We start from the raw sequence: 14,033 nt of genomic DNA on the forward strand, positions 1-14,033 counted from the left end.
CACACTAGGAAGGGGGGTGGGAGGGTGGGGAAGTGTATCTGTGGGAGAAAGTTGTGTTGTAAACACATTTTTCTCCTGGTCTAAAAGGAAAACTATGTGCCACCCGACTCTAATGAATACTAGGCAAGCAGTGAAGGAACTTGTTGCTAACTGGGAAAAACCCCTTTCACAAAGAAGCAAGTCAGCCATAAGAGGTGACGGTCCTCAGGCTGAGAGTAAGAAAGGGCAGTGACAGGCAACAGCGGTATGGGGAATGCATACCTGACCTGGTGGTTCAGAGGACTGTGGCAAGAAATGCTGTTATAAAACTGACTTTTTGCCCTCTGAGAGGAAAGAAAAAGGAGTATCTCTTACTTAGAAACATATTCCTTTTAGTAGCCTTCATACTCTTCAGACATGCCGAATCATTGTGTAGAAATCTTTATGGTATTTTCAGCCCAGAATGAAGCTACTGCAGCCAAAGGAACCAGGCAAACAGGGTGTCAGTGAGCCTTGCTAAAGGAAACACCATGTAAATCAGGAAGAGGAGGACACAGTGTCTATAGGATGTATTCCTTCTACAGCAGGGGCCAGTTCAACCTTTGGGTTGAGAACAAGATTCGGCCTGGGCAGCCATGTTAAATGAGATTTTGTAGGGAGGATGTGATGGGCTAGCCTTCACAAATCAAAGGTTATCATCCAAATTCACAACAAAGGAACACAGATTTTTTTTTTTTCCACAGATCTGATTGATGCCCTAACTAACCCAATTTCCTGCTCTCAGATATGGCCCATGACTTCATGCTTGAAAGGAAGGAAAGCCCTCCCTGGCTTCAGCTCACTGACAGTAGTACATTGCCAGACTTGGTGAAGTGTCTTAACTGATCCCTACATTTGTTCAGCAAGTGTTTAATTAGTGCTGCTGTACATCAGAGCATTATAAGATTAGGTAGCAGTGTCAGCAGCATGGCAAGCCCTGAGTCATGCTGTGTTCTGCAATTCTGTAGTATGAAAAACAAACCCAGGAGCACAGTGAAAGTATTTGTTGATCCTATGTGTTGGTAGACTCTTTCAAATAGTTTCGCTGCCCTATCAAGTAATAACTCAAAAAAATAAAGCAAGGAGTATTTCAAGCCCTTCCCTACTTGCACAGGAGGATGTGGACTGCACTATGTTCTGAAACAAATCCATAACCAACAAAGGAAACCACTGCACTGGAGCAGAATTCCTTGGCCTATTCTTTGTCTTCTAATGTAGACGGAGCCAGATGAATGGAATTGAGTCCTTCTGTGATGCCTCCCATGGGATAATGCACAGTTTGCATTTCTCCAAAGCACAGTGATTTGGAATAACAGTTGTAAAGGAATTTATCTTGAATGCGGTTTTGAAAACAAATTTTAAACTATTAAGGTTTTCTTTTTTAGGGGGGTACTGGGTTCTTTTTTTTAAAGACTCTTTAAGGGCTACAGTTGGAACAAGCTGGTTTTGATCTGCTTAGAAATGGGCTTCCCTGCTAGAAAAGGCTGTTTCAGGGGAGCATGGACATTTAACACCCCTTTGAAAGACAGCAGGGACCTAAAGACCATGAATGCTGTCAGATTTCCAAGACTAAATTCCTCCCTATAATATCCAGGCTTGCAGCCAATTTGGCTGACTTGGAGCAGTTGTAGCTTTACAACATGCTTGATGTGTATTCACATTTCAAAAAGGAAAAAGAAAAAACAAACCCAACATTGCAGAACGATTCAGAAAGATACGCAGATGATGGAGTGGAGCAACAAAGTCACAAGAAAAGCCAACACGAGCAGAGATCACTAATTCTGCTCCTTAAAAAAAGTGCCTGAGCATTTGTACTCCAGCCCAATACAACTATTTCCTTTTTCCATATCTGATCTCCTATATGGCTGCTGTGATACTGTAAAACAAACTAGTTTCAGAACACAGCAGGCTATTTATGATTCTTTTCTTATGAAGATTCACTGTTCTTCAGAAACTGATCATTCATGGATATTTCTTGGGCAGGAGGCAAAGGGGAGGGAAGAGGATTCTACGTTTGCTCGAAAATTTAGGAGAAATGTTCTCTTTGTTACTGACACATTTTGCTGATCTATAACACACAGATATCCTAAAACTCCTTGACCATGCAGTGGAGATAAAGGAAAATGGCTGAACTCCACCAAGCTACCGGTGAGTGTGTAATAAGCGTAAAGGCTTTAGAGAACTTTTATTTAGTATAATGAGTGTTGTTAAATTCAGAATTCAGAGGAACTTGCAACAGCAGAGGAAATATTTTTTGCTCATAGATTAGGAAAGAGGTACTTTAGAAAAAAAAGGTCAAGAAATTTTGTCTGGGGAGTTTCTTTAGTAAAGGCTGTGCCATTTTAACTATTCTATTGTTGCTACAACAGTGAGCAGATTGTGGACAATAGACGTGGGAAAATATGGGTGAAAAGCACTAATAAGCACCAGTCTTGTCCGCAGTCTTAAATTTGTCTGTCCCTTTGGTACCTTTTTTCTTACAGGAAATACCTCCTGAAGTATGTGCTAGGAGAATGAGAGCTGATGGGGAGGGACTGCGTAGTTTGTAATACTCCATGAGTATGTGTGGGGAGTCAAGGGAGACTGGCTGCTTTGTTTTTTTAAGACAAACCGCATACACGGGGAGGGGGGGCTACTCTTTAATTTTCTGAAAGTATCTCTTATGTATCTTATATTCAAAAGCATTTGTTAGGGTTTTTTAGAGACAGAAGAGATGTCATTCCTGAAATATCACTTGTCAAATCTTGTATGCAGAGAGATAACGAAGATCGGACCACAGAGTACTAGGTGGCAAATATAGCATTTGTCATATTACTTTATAGTTTTTAAAAATCTTTTTACCTTCCAAGACAGTCTGTGTGACTGAGATGCAGAACACTTTTGTTTTTCAAATGTTTCCATTTATTTAACACTTTAAGTACTTGTTTGCAGGGCTGAACCTATAACAGGAAAGAGATCAAAATATCTTAGCATGGATTAGAGTACATTTTTCCCATGTAATATATTCATTTCAGCACATCTCCAGAGAGGATTTTATAGCACAGATATTTCTCAGAGTGACAGAACTGTGAAAGTGTCTATCCCTGGTATGTGTTTACCTTGGAACAGTCTCTCAAGAGACTTCCCCATGGACACCAAATTTCCCTGTCATGCAGATTGAATACTTTTTAAAGGAAACTTCCTACACAACAACTAAAACCCACAAATGAAGGGGGGGCAGGGAGGGGATGCCCTTGGGCCACTATTGCTTTTCCTGCCTTTTCCATGATAACTGGGCCCAGAAGCCTCAGCCCCCCAGGCAGCCCTCTGGGTAGACCCCACTTTAGGCAGCATCTGTAATGCGGGACAGCAGGAGCTCGGGCCAGTCTTTGAGGGCAGTTACACACCACTCTGCTTTGTCTGGGATGGCAGAAATTCCCATGACAAGAGCCTTCATAGTCTTGGAGCATGAAACAGTGCTCAGGTGCTCTGGTATGCAGGAACAGCAGTCCCCCAGAACACACGGGCCCAGCTGTCCCGAGTCTTGCCAGTTCCAGCCTCTCCCACCGCATTTGCCCAGAAAATCGATCTTTTAGCGTCACTTTCGGGGTGGCTCTCTTCCCGTACTCGCTCTGGGTTTTGCTCTTGGGTAGCGCCCACCGTGGTTACCGAGGCCGTTGTGAGCTAGGGCCGTTCAACCTCGAGCAGAAGAGGCTCCCGGGACACCCCATAGCCCCCTCCCGTGTCCGAAAGGGCTCCCTCGGGGGCCTCAGCCATTCCGACCGCCAGGGCTGCGCTCGGGGCGGTGGCACCGCGGCCCCGCCCGGCCCCGCCCCGCCCCGCGCCCGCTCAGTGCCTCCGCGCCGGGACCGAGCGTGGGGGCTGCTGCCGCCGGCAGCCACGGGGCACCAGCCACCGGCCATGGGCCGCGCCGCACCCTGGCCGCGGGCATGACAGCGCGGCCGCGCCCGGAGCTGTGCCACGGGCTCCGCGGAGCCAGGCAAGTACTGTCAGTCCTGCCGGGGCTGCAGCGCGGACGGCGGTGGGTTTGCCGCTCCCCTGGAGTGGCTGCGCTGAGGGTCGGTCCGTGGGGAAGTCGCTCAGCTGTTGCCTCCAGGGACGCGGGAGGGTTCGCGGAGGCGGATGGGGGACACTGGACGGGCGGGAGCCGGCGAAGGCGCCCGGTTCCCTCGGGCGGGGTGGGGGTCGGCGTGTGCGCAGGGTCGGGACGGGAGTCACCGGGGGCTCCGGGAGCACCGGAGGGTGAGGCGTGTTCGCAGAATCGCTGCTGCATCCCGCTGTTGATCCAGGAGAGACCAGTCAGGTGTGCGTTACCGTGCGCTCGTATCGGGACAGAAGGACAAGCGCGGGATCCAGCGCTGCCTCGTCCCTTTGCCTCCCCGAGAGCAGCCAGAGCAGCTTCCTCTGAGCGCAGATCGCGGCACTGGCTGCGGCCGGACAGGGTTGCTGGGCCTGCATGGAATTGCAGCTGCTGTTCTCTACTCAACCGAACAAACAACAGAATGTCGTGTTAGCACAGGGTTAGCCTGAAATAGTGGAAAATAAGAGGGAAAACTGTAAACATTATCCAAAATGCCCGTCTGAAATTCTCAAATGAATCATCCAATACAAACAAGAGCTGAGTGGAACAATTTTCTTTGTAGGGATTTTCCACTAGAATAAATAGCAAGTTCTGTTAGAAAAAATCCAGAGTGATGGTTCATTGCAGCTTTTGCTGACAGTTCTTTAGAGCCACTTGCAGTTTTTACCTGTGGGCCCTACCAAAGACAGAGGTGGCTGGTTTTCCCTTTACCTTCTCATCTTCTTCTATATTTAGAACATTCCTTAATGTTCTTTTTCCTAGGCAGACCCTTGCCTGCTGATGCCTTTGTACCCAGACAGAGTGTTGCTGTGATGTGCCAGCTCCACATTACCTGCAGAAATGGAAAATGAGGACCTTTTACAGTATGTTCTTTGTCTCAGCATTACAGCCAGTTGCTTGCTTGCACAGGCAGAGCAGTAGGGTCATGGACACCTGCTTCTGCAGAAACGTGGAGCTCTAAATGGATTGTATTCCCCAGGATACATAAAGCCTGACCAGGCACTGCACCTCATCCTTCCAGTGATGTCTTTGAGGACCTGGTCATCAGTTTGTCCAGCATAACCTTAAGCCGTTAAAGCCACTGGTACTTGAGTTATGTATAAATGGCAGTGTTCCTGGTCACAACACAGCTGCCCATGCCTTGCTGAGACCTGGCACCGCTCATGCCCAACTGCAGGGAAGTTCCTGGGTACATTTCCTGGGCCCCTGGGCTGGTGCTTTCCAGTGCACAGCTAAAGACAATTAAAGTATTTAGTCTGTGAGCCAGAGAGAAGGTGGTCAGAAGGTCTTTCTGGTAGGCACAGACCTTTTAAACCTGCCCCCCAAGCCTGTAGCTAAGCAGTTTTCTCCAAGATCTTGCTGTCTGCACAGGCAGTAGCTCAGTTGCAGCCCATTTATTTAACGCCCTCTAGTGAAGTTTTAAAAATTAACATAGATTCCTTTCATGGAGAAAATAAATATTAGATTTTATTGGTTTAAAAAGATTTACATTTTCTGAGAGTCAACTGGCTTCAGGCAATCCCTCTCAAACACAATACCACACTTTGGATGGGTGCATAGCCTAATTTTGGATAGGTATCTCTGACATAATGATAGTCTGCCTCCCCTGCAGACTCTGGGTTCTCAGCGAAGGTATTTGCATCATCGGCACTGGACATAGTTCGTTTCTTTTGGCCTGTCTTTAAGTACTGCTACACTTTGGGTTTTGAACCTATGTGTGCATTGCTTGACGTGGCTCTGGTCTAGGCAAGGTTGGCATTTGTAGAAGAGTTCATTTATGCTTCTTGGTGCTCCACCTTTGTTCATTATAATTTAGTTGGGCTGGCCGCAGACTTGGGAAGTGGCCTTGCCTTTGCAGAGGAGTAGCTTCCGGGGCTGGAACTCTTTTAGGTTGTAACCAAGGGATGTGACTCGATCATCTGTGTAGTTCAACTGGTTTTTACTTCATAGGTGTGGAAGATGATGAGAAATGTACCATGGATATCGTTTCTCTGAATTAGCTGGAAGATGTAGTGGATGCTTTTGCTTCATGATCAGCTGTGAGGGATCTCAGATCCTCTCCTGCTTGTAATACGTAAGATTCTGATTTGCAGCTCCAATGCAGAGATGTTTCTTGTGGATTTTTTTCCCAGTCCCTCGTGGACAACATTATGTCACCATCCTCCATCTTTCTGCCTGCCACAGGTTCACCGCCCCTCTGCCACAACAGCACCCTCACAAACACCCACAGACTCCTGTATTTGTTCTGTTCACCTTCATCCACATACTGCTCACTCCTTCCACCCTTGCTAGTGACTGTCACAGCAAGAGCTCTCAGCAGATCTGAATACATGCATCTCTGAGAACACCCACAGGAGTACTTGGCCACTTGTGCTGTTGCTCACCTGTGTCCTGCATCACCCATGTGTGGTCACATTGATGTCACACTGCATCTGTCTCACACAAACACCCCCAGCAGCCTCCAGAGCACTGGCAGCATGTCACCCATTTGGCAGCACTGCTTAGGGGACAGCCCAGGGGTCTGACTGGGAGCTGCATGCAGAGGTCACCCAGGGCTGGTACTAAAGTGTGGTGCACACCTCATCTATGTAGACTTCCTGTCTTTCCTAAGACAGGACCAATCTGCCTTGCCAGCTCCCCTCCTCTCAGTGTGCTGCTGGTGAGGGACTGACACCCCTTCAAGGTGTTCTCTCCCTGGTCTGTCGCAGCAATTGCTGACACCTCATAGATCAAACAGCAAGTCTGCTGAACAGCATCTTCTCCATTTCAGCCAGAGGTTGGGAGTGTGGCAGTTACTGTGGTTTAAAACAAAACTACATAGCAGTAAAACCCACTTCTCATCTTCCACTTCTCTGCATTTCCTTCTGAGAGATCTTAGAGCTGTGGGAAGAAGGACTGGCACAGGAATGGCCACTCAGTGCCCATGCACGGGGATCAGCCCCTCTTTGCTTGTCTGCCCAGTGCTGCCCTCCTGTTGTTTCCTCAGAGCAAATGGCAGGCCAGATAAGGATATGGAAGTTTCGAAAACCAGGCACTCATAGTTAGCCCCTCTGAAAACAGGTAGCGTGGAGTCCAGTTTGTGGACTGTGAGAGAGAAACTGAAGCAAAACAGGATATTTTTGTGAGTTAAAACTTATTTTTCATCATTCCTATTGACAGGCTTGTTTTGGCTTGGTTAGAAGATGTCTGCCACATTTGTTGGGAAATTTATAATCCAAAGACCTTTGTGCATGTATGTGTGTGTATGCAGATGTGTATGTGCATGCGTCCTTGTGTAGGGATTGCACATGAAGAGCTACTATTCAGCCTCAGGAAAATTTTCTACCTGAAAGTTAGTAAAATTAGTAGGGGCTAACAGCTAAGTAATAGCAAATATAAAATCCATCTACAGAACGCTTCTGTAAATCTTGTCGGACAATTACCTTCTGTTCTGAACACTTCAAAATTGGAGATTCTATCAAATTATAAAGTATTTACCAAAGACCCACAAAAATACTCATTACTGCATGTATGAGTTTATGAATAAACATGTGTTAAGCCCAAGTGATACATAAGGGGCAGATTAGGGAGCCACTAGGGTCATCTGTACCCCACAGTATGTCCTGTATTTGGCCAAGATTCAGCTGATACAGTTTTCACACTAGTTCCTGTAAAGGCAAAAAGGAAAAAGAAATACTGGGAGAAATGAAGACAGGGAATAATATATAAATCAGAATAAATGTCTTTCAATGGACTGTTTCTTGGAGTTTTCCATCACCTGCTGCACCAGAAATGGAGGCACAGAGAACGACATCTCCAAAAAGCCCTATGGCCACTCAACAGATGCTCCTTGGAGCAGGTGAACCTCTGTGTCTCCGTGCTTCCGCCTCTGTCACGCAGATCCAATCCCCACAAGCCCAGCCTGTGCCCTTGCATGTGGTATGAGGGGTCATTGCACTGCTTTAGCCTTTGTCCAGTTCCCAGGGGATGACATACCGCTCTCACCACCCCCATCCTTTGCAGACCACTGATATTTTATTGCTGACTTCAGGGGAGCAAGATTTTCTACCTTTGTTGTTTCTTTTCCTTGGCTCTGAGTTTCTGCAGCAGCTTGCAGCAGTTGCTACTGTGGAACAATTATAACAGCCTTGTATAAAACTTTACATGAATAGTTTGATTCCATTGCTGGTCTTTTTCCACCTCTCATGCCGTCAAAGAACTGGGACAATGTTCTTTAAGGCCACACAGCTTGACTTGCATTGGTTCATAGCAAGAGTTTTTTCGTATAAGAATGTGCGCATTTCTTTGTTAACCTCACTTGGCAAACTCTCCCCTGGCCTCCAGGTTATTTGATCTCTGAGCTCCTCATCCTCCATAATCAACTTCTCTCCTTCCCTTTCTCAGCCCACTGGCAGCTCTTCAGGCTGTGTTTTCAGACCCCTTCTTTGCACCTCCTGTTTCACATGGGCTCAGTTCACATAATGCTGCTCCCTCCTGCCTTTCCTTTCTTGACCTGCTTAGTGATGTCTCTCCCTTGGCCTGTGTCACTGTTTAACCCTTAATGTCTTCCTGCAACTCCAAAAACTGGCAAAAAATTGCAATTGTCTAAGCCAAAATCTACTTTTTTTTTCCCAGCTCATGTAACCTTAGACTTGCAGTTCCTCTGAAATTCATTGTGTTTGGATCCTAATTTGAAGCTGGCTATCTATTTTTCATTTCAATCAACTGCAGAATTATGTGGAATTAAATCCTGCAATTTAGCACAAACCTATCCTGGGTTTTGAGGAGGAGTTTGACAGTGAATGCTACTATGAGTGTGCCCATGCTAACACTGACAGGCAGTTGAGCAGGCAGCAGAAAGAGGAAAATGCCTCTCATGGTGTGTATGCTAGCAGAGATGCTGTTGATTAACCTATTTTTCAGCCAGCCAGCCAGCTCTGAGAGTACCGTTTAATGACCCTGAGTCTGTATAATACTAACAGGATGCTTATAAGGCATAGAGGGATTAATGTTCAGCTCTAATGAAATCCAGATGCACAGAGCTGCCTCTTTTCAAAGTCTGTCCCATGGCCAAGCTGCAAATAAAATTATTTAATCATTGTAAATAGATGAGAAACACCATGGCTCAACGTGAAGCATCGTTCACTCGGAACTTAAGCTCACAGGCACAGGAGGCTGCTGGCAGTGGTCTAATGGAGGGACTGGGGTCACCCTCTGCCTGGGACAGCATCAGTCACATTGGGGAACACAGGACCCTCCTTGGGGAGCACAGTTCATGCAGGTGTTTGCCTTAGGGCTGGGGGAAGCTGGCTTGGAAACAAGCTTCCTTCTATCCCTGAGTAAAAGCCAAGGCAGGTCTAAAGGGGGTGAGTCTGGTCAGTCTCCCAGGAGTGTTGTGGACAACTGGCACCTTGCCTTGATTGTGTGTCCAGGAGAGGGGAGGACTCATGCCAGTGTCAAGTGCAGCTGTGCAGTCTACTCAGGGGATCTGGAGGGGATACTGAGCAAATTTACAGATGACACAAAACTCAGAGGAGCTGTTGACTCCCTTGAGGGCAGGGAGGCCCTGCAGAGAGACCCGGACAGATCAGAGGGCTGAGAATCACCAACCATAGGAAGTTTAAAAAGGGGCAGATTCTGCCCCTGGGATGGGGCAATCCCGGATGTACCAACAGAGTGGGAACGAGAGGTTGGAAAGCAGTGCTGGGAAAGGGCCCTGGGGGTCCTTGTCAGTGGCCAGTTGGCCCTGAGTCAGCAGTGCCCTGGCAGCCAGGAGGGCCAACCTTGTCCTGGGGGCATCAGGCCCAGCATCACCAGCCAGGCCAGGGAGGGGATTGTCCTGCTCTGCTCTGCCCTGGGGTGGCCTCAGCTGCAGTATTGGGGCAGTCTAGGGAGACACAATGGAAGGGAGAGATTGAGCCATTGGAATGTCCAAGGGAGGGCAATGAGAATGATGAAGGGCCCTGAGGAGAAGCCCTGTGAGGACACTGAGGGCACTTGGTGTGTTCAGCTGGAGCAGAGGAGACTGAGGGGAGACCTCACTGCAGTTACACCTTCCTGGGCAGGGGCAGAGGAGGGGCAGGACTGAGCTCTGCTCTGGGGGGACCAGGGACAGCCCCCAGGGAATGGCTGGAGCTGTGTCAGGGCAGGCTCAGGGTGGATCTCAGGGAAAGGTTCTTCCCCCAGAGGGTGGTTGGCACTGAACAGGCTGCCCAGGGCAGTGGGCACAGCCCCAAGGCTGACAGAGCTCAAGAAGCATTTGGATGATACTCTCAGGCACAGGGTGGGATTGTTGGGGTTTGTCCTGTGCAGGGCTGAGAGTTGGACTCAGTGATCCTTGTGGATCCCTTCCAACTTGGCCTTTTCTGTGATTCTGTGATTTTTGCCTCATACACTGTTTGTAGTTTGGACTTTCTCTTCCTTGTGCAGTTTATATTTCCCTGTGCAGTTTATATTTCCCTGTATCAAACACTGAGTGTGGATATTCTGCATTTCAGGCACTGAGAGTTAATCTGGGCCTGAGCAGGAGCTGGGCTACCCTACTCATGCTCAGATACCTCACGTAGAAAGGCTGAAGTAATTCTGCAGCTGTCTATGAGTTTTTAATTTTTAATATGCAGGAAGAGGGGTTTAGAACCAAGAGTGGGAGGGGAAAGGGGTTATTTTTAAGACACTAAGGAATGTGTTACATTTTTCTGTTCCTCAGGTCTGGCTGCTCTACAAGTTTTTTATTTTGCCAAAGTTCAATTCAGTGAACTATTTATTTGCATTTTTAAAGAAAGAGCATGGTTCTTAATTTACTTTGGCCTTCATTGTGAATTTTGATACTGTGAAACCCAGCAAGTTCCCTTCCAATGTTATATATACAACTTCACAACAGAAACTTCTGCCCCAAAGTATCAGCCTAAATTAAATGGTTTAAAGGTGTTATAAAAGTGTGCCCCACTGATTTCACATGTGATTATTATCCATAGTCATCTCATAATCATTGATGCCATGCTTATCACTGGAGCATGCTACAGCTTGAGGCCAGAGACCATATATGTGTGTAGAACTGTGTAGAAGTTTTCTTTAAAGGCAAGAATTCCTTGTGAGACATTCCTAGGCTTTCAGCAGTGGTTCAAAGGAAGGAAAGGAATGAGAAAAGAGTCCTGCTGTAAAATTATATCAAAACACGTAGGGAGAATCTGTTGCGGTGGTTTTTCACCATGGGAAGAAGCACTGCAGGAAAATCCCTACAGATGACAGCTGTTTGGTCTAATCCATTAACAGATATTTCAAATTTACTTGACCCTGGACATCAGAATTGCAGAAACCATCTGGACCTCCAAGAAAAAAATGAAGACATTTTACAAAACAAGGTTTTACTTTTCCCACTGCTTTTGACCGCCCTTGCCAGTAACTAGAAGGGGAAAGGAAGCATTTCCTCCAGAAGCTGTTCATGTCTCAACAGGCCATATACACGAAGTACAGAAGTATATCTGAATGAACACTAATATTATTGATCTCTTCAGTTTCCATCAATTAGTGATATGCTGTGCTGGTGACAGAGAAGAAACTTGCATTTGTGTTGCTCAAAGTTTTTCAAATTGATATTGATACAAAAAATAATTTGTCTGAGTGTACCCTTCAGATGTTCAGAGCCTGATTCTGCTGCAGATGATGGCTAAGAATCATCCTCACCAGTAGTAAGCGTTTTTCTTGCAGTGCTGCTTTTTTTGGCCCCGAATGTGTAAACACCTCCCTCCTGCTGAACATTAAGATTTGCAGAGAAAAGACCACCTGTGGATGTTCTCAGCACCAGCTGCCCGTAATTTTCACAGATTCTGTCCACCAACACCATATCAGGGATGAGGCTTGGACATAGCAGAATTTTTTTTTATTCTTATATTCACCAGATTTCACCTCTCTGTCCAGTTCTGTGGCTGCAGTGAGGGAGCACAGAGCTGCAGGTGAGCACCCAGTTTTTTACAGAATCACAGCTGATGGATGGGAGCTCTGGCCTTGTCTTCCTGCTTAAACCTTTTGGGCCTCTTCTCAGGTGCCTGTTTTTCTCTTTGAGTGACAGCTGAGAGTTTTGCTCTGCTTTGGAACCCAGGCAGTGCCATGTCATGGGACCAAACCCTCGTGCTGGTCTCCAGGCATGGGCATTGCTGGTGGAGGGGAGGGCAAGGCTGTGTTCAGTAGCCAGAAACATAGTCCGAAGCCATGACAAGTGCCAAGTGTCCTTATTTGGGTTCCAGCCCAGTGCCATTGAAGAACATCCCCATCACATCAGCTGTCCAGAAAGACCTGCTTCTGTCAGGAGGACTGGTGCTCCATGCAGTGGCCGTCCCCTCCATGCTTTGCTGGGCATCCTGCCTTGTTGCCAACCCCTGTTGGCATTGCTCCAGATTCCACTGAAGGCATAAGTAATCCATGGGAACAGAGAGAAAAAGTGTTATGGAACAGATTAGTGTGAATCAAGCCAATCCCCAGCCACTTTGCTTTCCACCTCCAAGTGGAAAATGCACGTGGCCTTTGGCAGATGAGAATTGTTTCTTTCAGTCCTGTTTATATGGGACACTTTAAAATAAACCAGCAGGGCTCCATTTCTTGGAAGGAAAAGGAAATGTTTCAAAGTGTGTCCTTGCAAACTGATTTACTGCCACCAGGCTCTGTATATTTTAAGAAATGTTTTTTAGTTAGGTTGAAGCTGTGTTTTAGTAGTAAGGGAGAGGGAAGCAGTTAGTGAAGATGAAGCTATGTAACATGGCTCAGATAAATATTTACACCCTAGTGTCTTAGCTCTAAGTTCACATCAAACCACGGTTCATACAGGGCATATTTTTTGGAGGGCTTTCTCCATGTTGAAGCCTTCTCCCTGTCAGGTCATGCTGGGCTGCCCACCTGGCAGTTATCTGGAAGGAAGCAGGTTAGCAATGCCTAGTCCTGATCACCACTGTGGCAGCATATCTCTGCTATATAAGAGCATCTTCAGAGAAGCACAGAATCACAGAGTGGGTAAGTCAGGAAGGGACCCCAGTGGGTCATCTGGTCATCCTCCCTGCTCAAACAGAGTCATTCCAGAGCACATTGAACAGGATTGTGTCCAAACAGTTCTGGAATATCTCCAGTGAGGAAGACTCCACACCCTCTCTGGGCAATCTGTTCCAGTGCATACAGAACCTGCATAGTAAAGTTCTTCCTCATGTTCAGATGGACCTTCCTGTGTTCCAGTTTCTGCCCACTGCCTCTTGTCCCATTGCTGGGCACCATGGAGCAAAGCTTGGTCCATCCTCTGACACCTCCCTTGAGATGCTGACAAACAGTGACAAGGTCTCCTCTCACTTATCTCCTCTTGGGGCTGAACAGGCCCAGCTCCCTCAGCCTTTCCTTGTAAATGAGATGATCCAGTCTTCTTCCCCAGGCTGAGAACTGGGCAAAGAGAAGGAAACCAGCGCAGGAAACAAATCACAGCCCAGGCTTTTTTCTTGGTCCTAGAACTCCAAACTCTTACCTTTTAAGGGACACTTGGAGGAGAAGTGGAGGGCTTTTTCTCTTCTTCTGGATGGTGAGCTGGGCAGGAAACCAAGGCTGAGAAGAAAACGCATCTCTTCCAAGGAGTTGGTCCATAATGTAGGAAGGAGCATAGCTCTTCAGGCCAGTATCAGCCAAGACCAGGCTGGCAGACTGGCACAGCACCCTAGTGGGACACAGGGCAGGCAGCCACAGGTGATCTGCCTCCCAATGGGTGCCCTGTGATGGATTCCCACTGTCGGGCAAGGGGGAATGGCTACAAGACAGAAGCTGCTGAAGCCCTAGCTAAAATTACTCCAGCTCGAGGGGTCGCATTCAAATTGTACAGTTTCCTGAGGTCTGGCAACAGGGGAGGAGACAGCAGCCATGCAAGGGCACTTTTCACTAAACTCATTTTATATGTACATCCACATAAAATGACACAGTTGTTTTCAGT

The 14,033-nt window shown here is 47.1% G+C and overlaps 1 protein-coding gene across 3 annotated transcripts in view; it reads left to right on the plus strand.

Moving 5' to 3' along the window:
* The first annotated feature begins 2,142 nt into the window (after positions 1 to 2,142).
* LOC126637306 (rho GTPase-activating protein 20-like) overlaps positions 2,143 to 14,033 on the plus strand; it is a 33,479-nt gene continuing 21,588 nt past the window's right edge. The window contains exons 1-2 of one of the 3 annotated variants that reach the window (XM_050310469.1): positions 3,899 to 4,001; positions 4,866 to 4,962. The gene's annotated coding sequence lies outside the window, so the exon portion shown is untranslated. Of the gene's footprint in view, positions 2,167 to 3,870; positions 4,002 to 4,865; positions 4,963 to 14,033 lie in introns of those variants that run through there. The other 2 variants (XM_050310470.1, XM_050310467.1) reach the window with 2 other exon arrangements.

This window comes from Myiozetetes cayanensis, unplaced genomic scaffold (assembly GCF_022539395.1).
Source record: "Myiozetetes cayanensis isolate MyiCay16 unplaced genomic scaffold, myiCay2020 scf15, whole genome shotgun sequence".
NCBI lineage: Eukaryota > Metazoa > Chordata > Aves > Passeriformes > Tyrannidae > Myiozetetes > Myiozetetes cayanensis.